Raw genomic sequence first — 18201 nt, 5'->3', positions numbered from 1 at the left:
TGCAAGACTCCCCTTAGCATTTCTTGTAGGGCAGGTCTAGTGGTAATGAACTCCCTCAGATTTTGTTTATCTAGGAATATCTTAATTTATCCCTAACTTTTGAAGGATAGTTTTGCCAGATATAGGATTCCTGTTTGACACTTTTTCTTTTAGCATTTTTAATATATCAACCCAGTTGGCCTCCAAAATTTATGATGAGAAATCTGCTGTTATTCATTTTGAGGATTCCTTGTATGTGATGTGTTGCTTCTCTCTTGCTGCTTTCAAGATTGTCTCTTTGTCTTTGTCTTTTAACAGCTTGATTATAATGTGTCTTGTTGTGGGTCTCTTTGAGTTCATCCTACTTGGACTTTGTTAAGCTTCTTGGATGTTTATATTTGTGTCTTTCATCAAATTTGGGAAGTTTTTGGCCATTATTTCATCAAATATTCTCTCTACTCCTTTCTCTCTTCTTTCTCTAGGACTCCCACAATGCATATGCTAGTCTGTTTGCTGGTGTCCAACAGTTCCCTTAGGTTCTGTTCATTTTTCTTCAATCTTTTTTTTTCTTGCTGTTCCTGAGATTTGATTATTCCCATTGTTCATTTTTGCTGATTGTTTCTTCTGCCTGATGAATTATGCCTTTGAATCCTGCTAGTAAATTTTTCATTTCGGTTATTGTGCTTTTCAGCTCTAGTTGTTTGTTTGGTTTTTATTTCTTTTTAGGTTTTCTATCACATTATTGATATGTCCATTTTGTTCATACATTATTTTCTTGATTTTCTCAATGTCTTCCTTTAGTACTTTGAGTGTCTTTAAAATAGTCGTTTAAAAGTCTTTGTCTAGTAGATCTTCCTTCAGGTCTTTTGCAGGGACAGTTTCTGTTGGTTTATTTTTTTCATTTGAATGGAACATACTTTCCTGTTTTTTTGTATGCTTTGTGATTTTTTGTTGAAAATTGGACATTTGAATCTAATAATGTCATAACTCTGGAAATCAGCTCCCTGTCTTTCCCCAGGATTTGCTGTTTTTTGTTTTTGTTTTTGTGGTTGATGTAAGCTGTCATTGTGCTATGGTTCAGATTGAGGTATAAACTTAAGGTCTTTTCAGGTCTTTTCTGAGTCTGTGCCTTTCCCTGGACATGTACGGTGACTTTCTAATTTCCCCTGTATATGTGGTTACTTTTGAATGTCCTAGTATTTAATGTCTGGTTTCCAAAAAGGGAAATAAAGAAAAATTAGGGGAAAAAATGCACCATCCCTTTACATACCCTATAAGTTACTTCAGCCAGAGGGAGAAGAGCTTGAAACAAGGAGAAATGTACAAGAACAATGGCCATCACCTCTGTGTCTGCACCTCTGTGACAGAAGCAGCTATAAATGATTAGAGCACAGACCCTCAATATTTGGAGGAGAGGGTTCTTTTTGCCCACATTGGCTCCCACAATGCATGCACAGTTACCTTCCATAGGGCTGAAGGATGGGGAGTGGTAGTTACAACTGTACTAAGAGCTGAAATTGACTGAAATTAATGTCAATTTATTACCAAAGCCTTCTCCTGAAAATTGTAAGACTTTAATAGGCTTGTAGGTTCAAAAATAATTACATCAGACACATCCTGCAAGTACAATTGTTGTCTAGGTGGGGAGACAGCTTCCTGGTGCTTCCTACTCTGCCTTCTTCCCAGAATCCTCTCACTGAAGGCTATTGATTTTTGTATGTTAATTTTATATCCTGCTATTTCACTGAATTATTTTATTGTTTGAGCTATTTTTTTTATCCTTGGTTATCTGGGGTTTTCCAGGTATACTGTTATATCATCTCCAAATAGAGATAGTCTTACCTCTTCTTTCCCCATTCTTGTGCTCTTAAATGATTTCTCTTGTCTAACTGCACTGGCTACTTATTTTGCAATGTTGAATACTACAATGTAAAATAGTATGATGTTCAATAGTACTAGAGGTAAGTTATCACTTATTTCCCATCAAGGGACGAATGGATAAAGAAGATGTGGTATATATACACAACGGAATACTACTCAGCCATAAGAAACGATGAAATCCAGCCATTTGTGACAACATGGATGGATATTGAGGGTATAATGCAAAGTGAAATAAGTCAGAGGGAGAAGGTCAAATACTGTATGGTTTCCTTCATTAAGTAGTAGATAATAACAACAGTAAACAAACACATAGGTACCGAGATTGGATTGGTGGTTACCAGAGGGGAAGGGGGGAGGGAGGAGGGTGAAAGGGATAATTCAGTACATGTGTGTGGTGATGGGTTGTAATTAGTATTTTGGTGGTGAACATGATGTAATCTATGCAGAAATAGAAGTACAATGATGTACATCTGAAATTTTTACAATGTTATAAACCAATGTTACTGCAATAAACAAAAAATTAAAAAATAAAAAAAGAAAAAAAAAGTTATCACTTATTGACAAAGAAACCATCATTTATCTCCCCAAACTAGAGGTTTATGTTAAAGAAAATTAAAGTCTCAACAAAGTGTTAGAACCTTGCCAGAGAAATGAAACAAGAACATTTCTCAGAAGAGAGGGGTGTGAGTTTTCACATTGAAAGAGCTTTATCCTAAAATATTTTAAAAGAAAAATACAAGTCTGACTACTAGTAATTATAGCCTTATTAATTTTTATACTCTGACACATCAAATTAGTGGTTCTTCTTCCTGCTAAAGAGTGAAGTGACAAAAGGGATAGGTAGAGGTGGCTCTATGTAAGAAGCTGCACTGAAACCCCTCTTCCCATTACAAATGCAACGATGTGTAGTTGCAGGAGCATATGTGAAGAGTGCATCCTGTGGAATTTTTTGTTGCTGATTCCTCACCATGGCCTAAGAGTCAGGAAAGAGCTGGCTCTTTAGGTTTTATTTACATTTATTAAATAAACAAGAACAACAAAACAAAGCAATGGGCAGGAAAATGTTCTGTGAATCCTGTTGATAATTTGCCAATCATATGCTTTAAAAGTGAAAAATTAACTAAAAAATCCAGTTACTTGTTGTCAGGTAGTTGCTCCACTTGTGTTCACTAAATCACTTGGTGAGTTGTCTGGATTTTTCACTTATGTCCAAAATATTTAGTGCAATGTAGGCATTCAATCATTTATTCAATAAATATTTGAGTTGGAGTGAGGAGAATGTCCACAAATAAATAATTACCATACAGTGAAATGGATTCTAGAGTAAAGATGTACACAAAAGAAGTCGTTCTTAATTTTAATTCTGACAGGGGGCCAAATGAGCTTAACATAAAAAGTTCCTTTATCAATCAAAGAATAGCAGAAAGGACTTTCTAAGCAAAAGGAACAAGTGATAAAAAGGACTAGAATCTTGAAATAAGGTGCCAACTTAGGAATCTATAGGTGAGTTGTTCTGAGGTACTGGAGTTTAAACTTGGCCTCCTGTTGTATTTCAGCCATAAAAGATTCATGCTAACTTTGTCTGATGGTGTCATAAGGTACTATTGGCTCTTCCTGTCAATTGCACTCAATGTCACTCAGATTAAACTACAACTACTATCTTCAGAGAAAAGGTCTTAAGAAACTTTGTTTGACTCCTTATGGACACTTCAAAACCCTTTTCCTCCCGTTTCTTAGTCCAAGACACCCAGGCAGTCTTTGTTTGATAAAACTGATGTTAATTAATTCCTCTGTTGCCCTCTGACCATCTATTATCTGAGAAATAGCAGAGAAACATGCTTTTTCAGACAGAATCATCCTTCTCCAGAGACTCAAGGTGAAGCTGGCTAGAAGGGCTGTCAGGAAATTCTCTTCTTATTATTTTCCAACCACGTGTGATGGATATCTTTGTTTCTGTATGTATGTGACCAATTTGAAAACTTAAGGTTTTTTAAGGCTACAACCTTTCCCCAAATTACATTTTTGTTTGTGGGATCCAGAGTTAAGTAGATTCTGCATATATCTCTTAGTCCAGGCATTTTGAGGTGGGTTCACTTTTCAGCTATTGGATCCATCAACAAAGCCATTAATCCACACAGTGAACTCTGATATTTCAACTCTCTGAACATCTAAATCACATCAACATAGCACTCTCTATTCAGCTGCCCAGGCTTGACATCTCAGAAGTGTTTTTGATTTCTTCTTCTCTACTCCCCAAATTCTGTGTGTTATCAAATTCTGGTGGTTCTGCCAGGAAACATCTCCTCTTTCTCTGCCTTTCTTTAACAAGCATTTACTGAGTGCCTTCTATGGGAAAAGAACTTCCCTGTTTGTGCTTTCTAACCTACCCCACAGCCAGAGTCTAAAGACCCAATGCACACAAGGGCTGGGTAATGATGCAATGAGAGAAATGGATGATGGATGGTGATGGACTCCAGCTGATTTGCCAGGCAGGCTGCTGGCTCATATTGCTAGATCCTCCACTTTTTCAAGAGAATCCACAACATATCACCTACCACATCATACTATCATTATTTCTTTTTTTTTCTTTAACTTTTGACCGCCTTCACCCATTTGTCCCACACCCACCCACCTTCTCTGGCAACCATCATTCTACTTTCTGTATCTATGAGTTCAGGTTATTTTTAGATTCCACGTGTAAATGAGATCATACAGTATTTTTCTTTCTCTGTCTGATGTATTTCACTTAGCATAATGCCCTTAAGTGCCATCCATGTTGTCACAAATAGCAAGAATTCCTTCCTTTTTGTGGCTGAAAAATATTCCATTGTATATATATACACCATATTTTCTTTATCCACCATTATTTCTTTATGTGCCTCACTTTCCCATCAGACTGTGATGTGACCCCAAACGAAATTTGTCTTGTCCCTCTAAATATCCTTAAGAGCTGACACAGTGCTTGGTGCATAGTATGTTCTAATAGACAGTTAGACAATGCTTCCAATATACTGGCCCCTTAGTTTTTTACCTGCACATTACTCATGGTCTTGTCCCCTGTGATACCTCACTTTCCTACTCCCATGGTCATGACCAGTAATTACATTCCCTCTCCATAATTTCACTTCCTGATATCCTAGTTTCTTATTGATACGTCCCTCCTTAGATTTAGTACCTCAAATCCAACATTTGGACTCCACTAGAACCTTCAGTCCAGTGACCCTACCACCTATTATTCACTGTCAGTCACTCTCCCCATGACCCTCACTTCTCTCCCTACCCAGTATGTGTTCCATGGTCCAACATTCTAATCACTGCCTTGCACATACCTTCACTCCCTCATAATTTCAACTTAGTTCTCTGACAAGAACTCAAAGCTGGTTGCATCCATTGTCCACAACTTCAGGTCTGCATTCGAGCAGCAAAAGTGGCTGGAAGGGGCTGGCCTGGTGGGGTAGTGGTTAAATTCACACCTTCCACTTCGCCAACCTGGGGTTCAGGGGTTCGGATTCTTGGGTGTGGACCTGCACACTGCTCATCAAGCCATGCTGTTGTGGCATCCCATATACAAAATAGATGAAGATTGGCACAGAAAAGAGGAAGATTGGCAACAAGTGTTAGCTCAGGGCCAGTCTTCCTCACCAAACCCTCCCCCCCAAAAAAACCCCAAAAGTGGCTGGAAATAAAGCCCCTAACCATGCTGACCCTCTTGTATCACAGTGATGACCACAAACCTCAAGCAGCCATCTGGGATGCCAGATCATCTTTGTGTCTTTCTCAGGTCTATTTACTCTCCTGCTCTCCCAGATGCCCATTTCATATGTTCTCCTCTCTCCTCAGGCCTCTAATATGCTTCCCCACCAAAGAAAGCCCTGATTCTTACTTTGCTGAGAAAATTGAGGCAATATGAAGAAAAGTTCCACCAGTATCCACCACCACGTCTACTTAACTATGTGAATCTGTGCCTGTTATCTATCTATCTATCTATCTATCTATCTATCTATCTATCTATCTATCTATCTCTATCTATCTATCTATCTATCTATCATCTATCTATCATCTATCTATTTATCTATCCATCCATCTATGTATCTTCTGTCTATCCATCCATCTATCCACCCATCCTCTTTCTTCCCTATACGATAGACAAATTGTCCTCTCTCTTATCGCTGACATTCCCTCCACATCCACACTAGCTCTCCTCTCCTCTCTCCCACCCGAGGACAGCTCTCCAGCAGTTGTCTCCACCCTTCACTCCCCATTGCATCATCAGAATTTCCCTTCTCCCTCAATCAGTCTCATCAACACACAAACATGCTGCTATTTCTCTCATATTAAAAGTAAACTCTCTCAACCCCTACCAACATTTGCTCCATTTTTATGTTTCCCTCCAGAATAAAAACTCTTCAAAAGAATTGTCTGTACTCACAGTCTCCATTGCTTCTTCACACATTCTTTCTTTAACTTACTCCAATTAGATTTTCTCCCCAACATTCCAATTAAACTGCAGTTGTTGCAGTCACCATTTTGATAAATCCAACCTCCTTGACTTAACAGTAGGGCGACCTTATAATTTATCTTCCAAACCAATACTTTTGAAAGTGAAAGAGGGTGCCATTAATAATTTCTTTGGAATGACGTGTCTAAACTGGGACCACTCCAGGAAAACCCTAATATATATTTATTAGTTTATTGCTAAATACTGCTACCCCCTCAACTAAAGAGTAAGTCATTTGGAGTCTGAGATTTTTGTCTGCCTTTCACTGTGTTTTTCCAGAGACCGGAACAGTGTCTGGCATATATTAGCTGTTGAGTAATAGGTGCCTGGCTGTTTGGCGAGCACATAGTAGGCTCTTAATAGCAGTTGAATGATCAGTGGTTGAATACACAACAATTTACTCCTACGATGGTCTTAAGCACTAGGGATCTGACTGATGTGGGCTCACTGTACACTTATGACCCAGTAAGTGGAGTTTCTCTCCCAAGTGGAGCAGAAGCCATGCAGACATCTCACCTGTGACATGTCTTCCTGCTCTTTGTCTCATCGTAGCCCTTTGGCCAGTTCCTTGAATGAACTTCAGGGGAACTCTAGCTTGACAGTGACTTATTTACTTTCTCCACTCAGGATTAGAAGCATAATTTCAGAAGTCACCCAAAATAGAAACATTTCTCCATTGGGCCACTGAGCCCTCTGGTATTACTGATGACTCAGGAATCTCACTTTGCCCGTGAGATTATCCTTGCTGGATTCAGAGAAAAGGTAATTGCAAGAGATCAGGAGCAATTACCCTTCTACAGAGAAAGGATGACTGGCACGTTAGGTGCTGGGGCTTGCTCAGTATTCTTTGTAAGCTTATTTTTAACTCTGAGCAGAACCTACTTATCCCTTCCTGTATGAGATTAAGTCATAACAACTTGGTGTCATCCAGCCAGAAGCTTTTTTCCGTTTCAGTAAAAGCCCCACCTTCATCATCATTCGTTCCCCCTCTTTACTTGACATACATATTCAAGCAAATATGTACATAAAAATATATATACAAGCATGTATACACAAATGTATATAGTATGTAATTATTAGTATATATATTATATATGTATTTGTGTGTGTATATATGTATATATATATATACATATTTCAATTTATTCACCGCATACTAAGAGTACCCTTTTTCTTCCCTTGGAACTAAAAGCAGTTTGTTACAACTTTGCCAATCTAACGATTCTCAAGGAACAATGATTGGACAAAGATTAAGGAAACATTTGACAAACATGTGGCCTGACAATTAAGCAGTGCCTTCTTAGAATGTGTATGAAAAGAAAAAAAATAGTTTATAATTGCCACACCCACCCTCATAACTTCTAAGGAGGAAGGGTAGGGCAGCTACTGCAGCTTTTCTTTGTTGATGGGTGCAGGTTAGCAGCTTGGGAGGGGCTGAGTATGAACAGGGAGATGGTGGAGAGCAGAGAAGCCCTGAATCTGTGAGGCTGGTGGCACGTGAGCAAGGGCAAGCCCCTTGGGATGTCTGGGGAGGAGGTGTGCAAAGGGGGATTGTACGGAGTCTTCTGTGGGGTATATAATCTTTCCTGTCTCCACTACAAAGTCTTCAGTGATGTTTTGAGACAAGTGGATTCCTTCTGGGCCATAAAGATGGTTGAGTCCTTGTCTAAGGACTCCACCACATGACTCCCCCACACAGGGGACAACAGATATCTGGACTGCCCCTCTTCAGATGCCTAATCTCTCTTCTATGGCCAGAGGCTCTAGTCGTAGGAGTGGGTACTAAGGGAGACATGTAAGAGAGATATGGAGGTTGCATGTTGAGATTTTTGTTGCAAAGCAGAAAAGAGATAAGAACAAGGGGCAGCATACGGGAAACATTCTTCGAAAGCCTAAATGCATATTCTGGTCTTTGCCCTTGGATCTACAGACAATCTTCGCTGTGTTGGCTTTGGCCCCTGAGGTATAAAAGACTGTGCACAGTTGCTGAGCAGGAATTCAGTTCAATTCAGTCCAGTCCAGTCATTAAATCTATCTATGTGCCAGGCAACAGCCAGCGGCTAGGATGTCAACGTGAATGTCCATGTGAGGAGTGGTTCTGCTTCCCTATTCATCAGTGCCACTTAAAGCTGCCATGTGGTCTGTGCAGGTATTTAGTCCCTCCTTTGCCCTCAATTTCAGATAACAAAAATGGAACTTTAAGAGGTTAAGTCGCTTGCTCAAGGTCACGCAGCTGGAATCATCATCGTCTTCGTCATCGTCATCACTGTCATTGCCATCCTCATAATTGCTATTTATGAAGTACTCCATACCACACACTGCATATCTGACCCCCTCTTACGGGTAGGGAAACTGAGGCTCAGAGAGCGTGAATAACATGCTAAGGGCATTCTGCTGGAGAATAGTGGACCCATGACTCAAACTCAGCTCTTCTCACTCCACGCAGCACGTCCCTTCCTTGATATCACACACAGGGTCGTGGCTGCTGTTTGCCAAGGGGCCATAAGTAAGAAACCTGGCTAACAGGTGTAGGAGCATCATCCCATTTAATGCCCACAGCACACCTATGAAATGGGTATTTTTATAATCTCCAACTTGTCTTTTAATGCCTGGGACTTTCTTCCCCAAGGCTATTCTAAGACTGGATCCTTCTCATTCTTTAGATCTTAAAAGACATTTCCTCAAAGAGAACTTTCTGGAACAATGTATCTGAAACTGGAACTCTATGCCAGCTTCTATCCAGCCCCATTTATTTCTTCTGGTGAAGTCATCACCAGTGGTAACTACTTGGTTTGTACTTGTTTCCTTGTTTATGTAAGTCATAGTGACTGCAAGTCCCTGGATGGGAGGGGCCTCCTCTGTCTTTCCCCCATAATAACCCCAGTGCCCACCGTAATGTCTGACATGTAATAGCAACTTAATGAATGATAAGAGTGAGGACCAGAGTGGTTGAGTAACTTATCAAAGGCCACACAGCTGGTAAGAGGCCAACCTGGAGTCAAATCCAGGTTCACGGATTCCAGAATCTGGGTGTTTATTCCCTGCACTAAACGGTTTAGCACAGTTGGAGTGCACAATAAGTACATAATCCTTACTGAACTCATTAATTTTACTTCTTAAAGACCACCTCTCCTGCCCCCGGCCTGGCGAGGATCAAAAAGCAGGGATTAGTTTTACAACTCTCCCACTTAAAAGAACCACTTTGATTTAGGGCAACGATGAGTCATTATGCCACTGAGTTTTGCTAAATTAACTGGCACAAGCCCTGTCTCCCATGGTGCTGTGTGGAAAGGCTGGGCTTTTATCCCGGGACATGGAGGTAGATAAAGGAGTAATACAGGCTGAAAGGCCTAACTGCTCATGGGGAGCAGAAGGTTGATTATGCCAGCCACAACAGACGTGCTTCACCCAGAGGAAAACAATTAAAGCCATCTCAGTGTTAATACGTACAAGTTCAACTATTTCTTTTATTTCCATTGTAAACACAGTATCAACATGTTACAGGCAATTTTGATTTTTAAAAAAGTCTTGCACAATGCTGACACTACTGTTTTCATTGCTGGGACCCCTTCTGGTCAAATGCCCCCATAGATGTGATTGTACTAAACATTCCATGTTGTATCCTATTTTCATTAACATTTATCACAAATATACTTCTTGTTGCTAAATATTCCCCATAATTACTGTTTTTTGTTCACTATGTACACAATGTTGCTGTGTCAGACCTTATTTAATCAAGCCACTATGGTTGGATATTTATAGTTTTCAGGTTCATCCACTTTTGATTATGTTGAAATAAGCATCCTAAAATGTTTAGCACTTTATTTGGGGGATTTTTTTCCTTTGGTTAAGACTCCAAATTTTTCCTACTCAGCAAAGGGACAGGAACATTCCATTCTCTGGATGTGCACTGTTAACTAGTTTCCCAAAAGTCTGGTGCTGCTTCACCATGGCCTCCGTTAGGAGGGAATGGACCAGTTTCACCTCAACATCACCAGCATTGAGCAGCGTTTAGTAAAAAATACTTCCGGATTAATTTAATAGAGTAAAACATCTACTTGATGATTTTCAGTCCGTCTCACTGACTAGCAGTGCTGTTAAATAGTTTCCATATGTGTGGTTTTCAGTTGTGTTGCATGTTCTGTGACGTATCAAAGTGCCAGGAGAAAATTTTTTCAAGTTATAAGTCCTGTAGCCACTGAGGCACACACTTTTAACAAAACACCACGTGAGCTGACCCTCAGTTAGCGGTACAGGTACCGGGGATCGTGTCAGCCAATAAGCTAATTAGAGAGGTTTGCTTTGACAAGTTTGCCTGGGAAAAAGCTCTGTAAGCAGGAAAATGGAAATTTGCTTAACAACTCTTCCTTCACAAATACTTATATTATTATCATGTCATGGCTTAATAGAAGCTAATTTGCTTTTAAGTTACTTGGCTGACGGGCTGAGCAAGCCCTGCTCTCTGTCAGAGTTCACTGAGTCGGCAGGACCGAGGTGGGAATGACACATTGGAGTTGCTGAGAGTCTGCCATCACTAATGCTCACTGTCAAGTTCAGCCTGCCTCCTACTCACTTCCCTTCCCCAGTGGAGCTTCCTGAGTGTCCACACCTGTGGAAGGGCCAGCCTTCCTGGCTTTGGGAGGTTCCCTACCTGCACTTGTGCCCCCTCTCAGTCTCAGGCCTACAGTGGTCTCCCTCTTTCTCCCATCAGCAGGATTTGGGTTGAACTGATTATTCACAAATAGGGCAATCAGAAGCTGTATTTTTCCTGAGCTACCAAAAGCACACCCCGATGAGGCTGAGGCCTTGTCTGGAGGAAAGCTGGAGTTGAGGTAGCAAACTGTGGGTGTAAGTCTAAGGTGTGAGCAGGGCTGAGAAGGAGGAATCAGGACTGGGATGCTGGGAGGCAACGAGGCAGGGTGAGGTGAGGTGGGAGGCGCAGGCAGAGACTGGGAGTGATGTGGAGGGCAAGGCTCTTCTCTGGTGGAAGGTCGGCCTGCTCCCGGAGAGGCCGCCAAGGGAAACAGACCTCACCTGGCTCTCGGACACGTGTGACCTGGCTTTAGTGGGATCCACCATGGCAGAGTCAGTACATCACGGTAGCTGAGAGCATCGCCCCTGAGTCGGCTCCGAATCCTGGCTCCCCCACTTGCTAGTTGTGTGACGCTTGTGTACAAGTGCTTATGGTGTCTGACACATGCAAGTGCTCAGTAAACGTCAGCTACGAGCTATGGACATTAGCGTGACTATTGTTGCTTACTGCAGTGTCCAGGCTTGTTCCAGAGCCGCAAAGGGATACGAGGAAGCACACACACATGGGCCAAATGCAGGATTTCACATTCATCTGGTGTAAAACGTACGTTTTACTGAAATAACTGTCCTTGGGGTTCAGAAGAGGCAGCGGGCAGCTGGGAAGTCTGCTTGAGGCCTGCAGAACTTGATCCAGGCCTTTCTAGGCCTTTCTAAAGAGTAAAGGCCTAGAGGAAGGGGGCGTGAGGACTTCAGGTGAGGGGTTCAGCAGGGCAAATGTGTGCAGGGGGATAAGTGTTCCCTCGTGGGGTTGGTTGGATCCCCAACATAAGAATTCATATTTATGTAAAACATTACATGTGTGTTTGCCTGTGTGTATGCATATGTACGTAAATGAAGCAAAAAGGGCAGATGGATATCTGCAAACTGTTGGCAGAGGTTATTTTGGGAGCAGAGAGTGAGAATTAAGAAGGACTTTGATGTTTTACTCTCTATAAAATTTATTACTGTATTGTTAGTGTATTTTACAAGGAGAAAGTATTCATTCATTGTTAGTGGAAATAAAAAGGATTTTAAGAAAGTAATTTGAGACTGTGCTGTGGAGTGCCTTATGTTGTGGGCCAAAGGCTTTGGTCTTGATTCTCCAAGCAGGAGAGGAGGAGGGAAAGGCTGTGGACAGAGGGACAGGAGAGGGAAAACCGAAAGTGCTATCAGAAGGTGACTCTTGCTGGGTTGTGTCAGGCTGCAGGGGACGCAGGAGTGGACAAGGAGTAACGTCATTGCTAATGGGACCCGAGCACCTGCTCTGTGCCGCATGTTATCGCACATCCCAGAAACAGCCTTGCAAAGTGGGGGTAACCATACCCATTCTGCAGATGGGGAAACTGAGCCCCAGAGGAGTTCAATGCTCTCCCCAGGTCACATGGCTTGTAAGTGAAGGAGCCTAAGTACAAACCCGGCTGTCCTGCATCCCTGCCCCCTCTCTTTCCTCCAAGAGAAGAAGAGCCAGGAGACTTGAGGGAGAAGGAGGCAGTTGAGGAGGTCTCTACAGTGGCCCAGTTCCACACTTTGGTGGGAGGGACCTCATACCTGCCTCCCCGCTGCACTGGCCTTCTTTCTGATCCTGCTCGCAGCCTGTGCATTTTCTGTTTCCTCAGCCTGGAATTCTCCCCACTCTGCTCTTCCCAGCCTGCCTCCTTCTCATCACTGGCATCTCAGCCCGACATCTCCTCCCAGGGAGCCCTCTCTGTCCTGCCCCTTCTCCAGGCACTTCCATCACACACCTTGTTTAATGGCCTTCACTGCCCAAAGTTGCTACTGAAATCACCTTGTCGACATACTAATTTTCTCATGTCTGCTTTGCTTCCCACTGTCACTCCAACTACATATTCTAGGTTCTCAATATATATTTGTTAAATGCGTGAAATTTAGGAGAATTTCAAAGAGAAAAAACGTCCTGAGATTCCTGGCTCATAACTTAACCGGAGTTTGAGTAGCAGAAATGAAAAGAAAAAACAGACTGAATTACTCTAAACCAAAGACATTTTTCCTGTGTTACTGCTCACCTTCCAAGGCTTATTCCAGAACCCCAGGTACTTGAGGTTATCGTCACTCTTGTCAATCTCGTTGAACTTGACCTCTCCTTAGATAAAAAGATGGGCACTCAGACAAGGTGAGGTGCTCCCCTCACCGAGTGTGTGTCTCCCTGGAGCCCACAGGGCCCAATTATTGTGCTTCTCAATAACTGAAGATATGCCTTCATTAACTAAATCAGACCAGGTGCCTCCTCACTTGGCCAAGTTCAGCTCAGGTTTCCAAAGAAAGGAAATGCCGGCATTGTCTTTGCTTGGAAATACTCACTGCCCTGGCTGTGATATGTTTTAGCTCCGATCTTAAAATCCGATGCTCCTCCTTGCCCTTCTCAACTCTCTGAGCCCCCTGTGCTGACAGCTCTCACCAGCTGCTCTAGCTTTGTGGAACCTTTCAGGACCAGGCAGGTGCACATCAGTCTGCCTGCAGGAAGCAACAGGACGGCAGCTGGCTACCGTTTGAGCTGAGACAAACAAATTAGGGTCTGAGTTGACATTCCACGTGCTGGGGTCACTGGGTTTTAAGGACTTTGACTCTCTGATCAAGGCTTTGGGCAGCATAGAAAAGTGAAATTAGCCTGACTTGAGTAACAATAATAATGCATATTTACTGAATGTGGCAGGCAGAATAACGACTCCCCAAAGATGTCCATGTCCTAATCTCCAGAATCCGTGAATATGTTTGGTTACCGGCAAATGGGAATTCAGGTTCAAATGGAATTAAAGTTGCCATCCATCTGACTTTAAAATAAGGAGATTGCCCTGGATGATCCGGATGGACCCAATATAATCAGCAGAGTCTTTAGAAGTGGAGGATGGAGGCCGAGGAGACCAGAGTCAGACCCCTGGACCAGCAGTGTCAGCACCCTTTGGATGCTTCTTAGAATCTCAGCCCCCTCCCCCCAGACCCGCTGAAATGAGACTGCACTGGAGCAGGACCCCAGGGGATTTGAGGGGTGCTGGCTAGAGGACAGGCCCGCTAACCGAGAACAGCTGCTCCAAGGTCTGGCCAGTGATTATCATGTAGGAATGTGGCCCATTGTCACCAAATCTCCTAATTTTTCCAGAGAAGCCAGAAATCAGAATTTTTATGTGAAAAATCTTAATTCTGTAGAGTGAGCACAAAGTGTGGCCTGTGGGCCACCAGTTTGCAATCTCTGCTCCATCTGCTTCCCTGAGAGCCTTGGGGTTCTGGTCCTGGTTTGAACATGGATGTAATGTGGAGGAAATCACTTCTCCTCTGTGGACACCAACTCCCTCATCTGCACTGTCTGTTTTTGCACGGTGATCTCCATTTTTCTATCTCACATAAGTGTCGGAGGCAGCAAGTTTAATGCATTCTTCTCAGACCCAACCCCAGGTATCCATTTAAATATTTTCATTACAGGGTCAGTGAAATAAGTATTAACATCAAACATCATTTGCCTATAGTACTATGGATTTCTAAAACTAAATTTGCAATAAAATACAAACCATAAAACCCAATGCAGTTTAAATTAACTATTATAATTTAATGCTGCTGCCTTTTTGCAATGTTCTCGATGCCTAAGATGTGATCGGGGCTCTGCATGCAGTGGCTCATGGACCTTCGGGTTCAATATGCTCAGGCTGTGTGAGCCATATGGGGTATCCCAGATCTCACCCCATTATCTCTGTTTACATCACTGCAATTCTATTCACCGGGAGGTCATGGCATCATTTGGTCCTCACTTATCACAAACACATGTGTGAGACGTGATGTTAGCCTGTGTACTGGGGAACCCCTTTGGAATCAACGTGTTCCATAGCCTAGAGCAAGCACAGGCGCTGAGATCCCACAACTGTGTTCCCCTCTATGCAGGTCACCCCAGGGACCAGAGCAGGTTCCTATGCTTACGTTAATTTTAAGCAGATTATCAACAAAATGAAAACGCAAAATATAAAATCCCTGTAGACATCCTAGGACCCCCAAACAGTGACTGCAGATCCCCTGGGGTTCACAGACCTCAGTGTAAGGAACAGCAGGGACAGGGAAGAAAGCAGGGCCTCTGCGGGTGGACTGACCGGAGCCTGCACCACTGCTCCGCCGGCCCCCGCTGGGTCCTCTCGGGCAGGTCGCCCCGCTGCTGAGCCTTGTCTCCTCATCTGTAAAGTGGGGACGGCAAGTTACCTACCTCCCAGAGTTTTTGTGAAGACCAGGATTAATGTTGTGAATAGTGCCTGGGCCCAACCATAGTAGCCTCTGTTATTGTGTGAAGTTCAAATGCAACAATGAAGGTGGAAGGGTTTCAAAGACTGTAAACGGTTGCTCACATGTTAGTGTTCTGTTCTTATATCAAGATGCTTAGTTAGCAACTGAGACAAGCCTCAAGCATTACCCTTTCTGGAGATTTGCCTTTCACAAGGAGGCGGAAATGAAAGCCAAAGTATACAGCTCGTTAGGAAAAGTTTGTGTGGCTAAGTGGTGCAGGAGGGGCATTTTTCTACTCGGGCCAACGCGAGCACACCGGCCCAGGAGATAGAGACATTCTTATGTTATAATTTGGTTTCCAAGGTGAGAAGGCATGTGTGATGATTATCTTCTCCTTTCTAAATGAAGCGGCATTTGCCAATACGGATTCTGAGCTCTGTGCTCACTGAGTAGAGGGGAATGCCAGTTCTCCACTCATCTATTTTTAATAAACACTTCTTTCATAAAAGCTACATCCCTAAGTAATTTACATTCCCCTCTTGAAAATACAATCATCTTTGCCAGCTGCCCCTTCATTCCAGGAGTGGCTTTGTGGAGAGATCAAAACGGTTGTGAAATCCTGACTGAATTCATTGTGGTGCCTTTTTACAGTCATGCGTCGCTTAACCACAGGGATATGTTCTGAGAAATGCATCGCTAGGCAATTCCCTAGTTGCTGGAACATCCTAGAGTGTACTTACACAATCCTAGATGGTATAGCCTACTACACACCTAGGCTGTATGGTACTAATCTTACGAGACCACCATCATATATGCAGTCCATCATTGACCAAAATGTCATTATGCGGCACATGACTGTACTGATTTGATGCAAATGACCATAAGTATGAACCCACTATGTAAACTTCACCCTTGTTCCTGGCACACAGTGGTTGAGGCCTCCTGTCTTGGTCTTGGGCAGCCTTCCTATGTCCTGGTGCAAGTAAGTGACTGGGTCCACATCAGGCCACCTGTCCTCCTGCTCTGTCCTGGCTCCTCTTGTCTCTACTTCTCTGCTCATGTCTTAAGCCTGAGATTTTAATGATGACTCTCCTGCGACTTGACTCCAGGTTTCATATTTATAGCACTGGATGAGGAAGATCAGCCCTGAGCTAACATCCATTGCCAATCTTCCTCATATTTATAACATTGGGTTCAGAAAATGGTGCTTTCAAGGCTGGAGGAAGCATGCGTGAAGGGACAGGACTTGGTAACTTCGCTGGGCTACACGGCCTCTTCAGGGTTTGACCCAATCCAGACAAAGAATATAGCCAGTCACTTGGAGTGATTACACTAAAAGTGGCCCACAGCAGACACCTGGCTATTGAATGAAGGTTAGCTCTTTGTCACCTGGCAGAGAGAAACCAAGGCAGTAAAACTGCATCCCGGCAAGCAGCCATCGTCCATTCTCTGTGCTAGTTATAAAATGGCGGTCATGAGGAAGAGAATTTTAATTGACTACAAAATGCTACAAATAGTTATTCTGAAATGCTTTCTTATAAATTTTACTAATACAGTGTGCCAAGGAGCATAACAGTTGCAAACACAACTGATTAGTGTCACCTTCTATGTTTCTTTGTTAGTCGTCAACAATTTGTTGACATGTATGTTCATTTATTCTTTACTTGTTAATTAACTCACTCATTCAACAAACATTAGCAGCTACTAAGTCTAAGACTTTGTGCAAGTCCTAGGATTTGTTTGTTTGTTAGTCAGAAGTGTGTTGTTTAATTTCCATGAATTTTGGGATTTTCCAGTTATCTTTCTTTATTGATTCCTAGTTTAATTCCATTATGACCTGAGAGCAGGCATTGTATGATTTCTATTCTTTTAAATGTGTTAAGGTGTTTATGGCCCAGAACGTAGTCTATCTTGGTGAGCGTTCCATGTGAGCTTGAGAAAAACACGTAATCTGCTGTTGTTGGATGACGTCGTCTATTGATGTCCATTATATCTGGTTGTTTGATGGTGTTGTTGGGTTCAACTGTGTCCTTACTGGTTTTCTCCCTGCTGGATCTGTCTATTTTTGAGAGAGGGGTGTTGAAGTCTCCAACGATGATAGTGGATTGTTCTGTTTCTCCTTGGAGTTCTATCAGATTTTGCCCCACATAGTTTGATGCTCTGTTGTTAGGTGAATACACTTTAAGAATTGTTACGTCAGGGCCAGCCCGGTGGCTTAGCGGTTAAGTTCACGAGTTCTGCTTCAGCAGCCTGGGCTTCACTGGTTCAGATCGTGGGCGTGGACCTACTCACCTCTCATCACGCCATGCTGAGGTGGCGTCCCACAGAGAAGAGCTACAACTCTACAACTATGATACACAACTATGTACTGGGGCTTTGGGGAGAAAAAAGAAAAAGAGGAAGATTGGCCACAGATGTTAGCACAGGGCCAATCTTCCACAGGAAAAAAAGAACCCGTTAAGCCTTAATCTCCAATGTGAGGGTATTCAGGAGTGGGATCTTTGGGAGGTAAAAAAAAAAAAAAAGAATTGTTATGTCTTCTTGGAGAACTTAACATTACGTAATGCCCTTCTTTATCCCTGTTAACTTTCCCTACTTGAAGTCGGCTCTGTCTGAAATTAATACAGTTACTCCTACTTTCTTTTGATTAGTGTTAGCATGGTATCTATTTCTCCATTTCTTTATTTTTAAACTATATGTGTCTTTCTATTTAATGTGGGTTTCTTGTAGAGAACATACAGTTGGGTTGTGTGTTCTCGATCCACGCTGATAATCTTTTTTTTTTTATTTTGCCAACTTTTAGTCATAAGAAGGTATATATTTTTTTAATTTTT

Source organism: Ceratotherium simum, chromosome 4 (genome assembly GCF_057802395.1).
Source record: "Ceratotherium simum simum isolate JZ-2026a chromosome 4, ASM5780239v1, whole genome shotgun sequence".
Lineage (NCBI taxonomy): Eukaryota > Metazoa > Chordata > Mammalia > Perissodactyla > Rhinocerotidae > Ceratotherium > Ceratotherium simum.
This window is presented reverse-complemented; position numbering follows the sequence as displayed.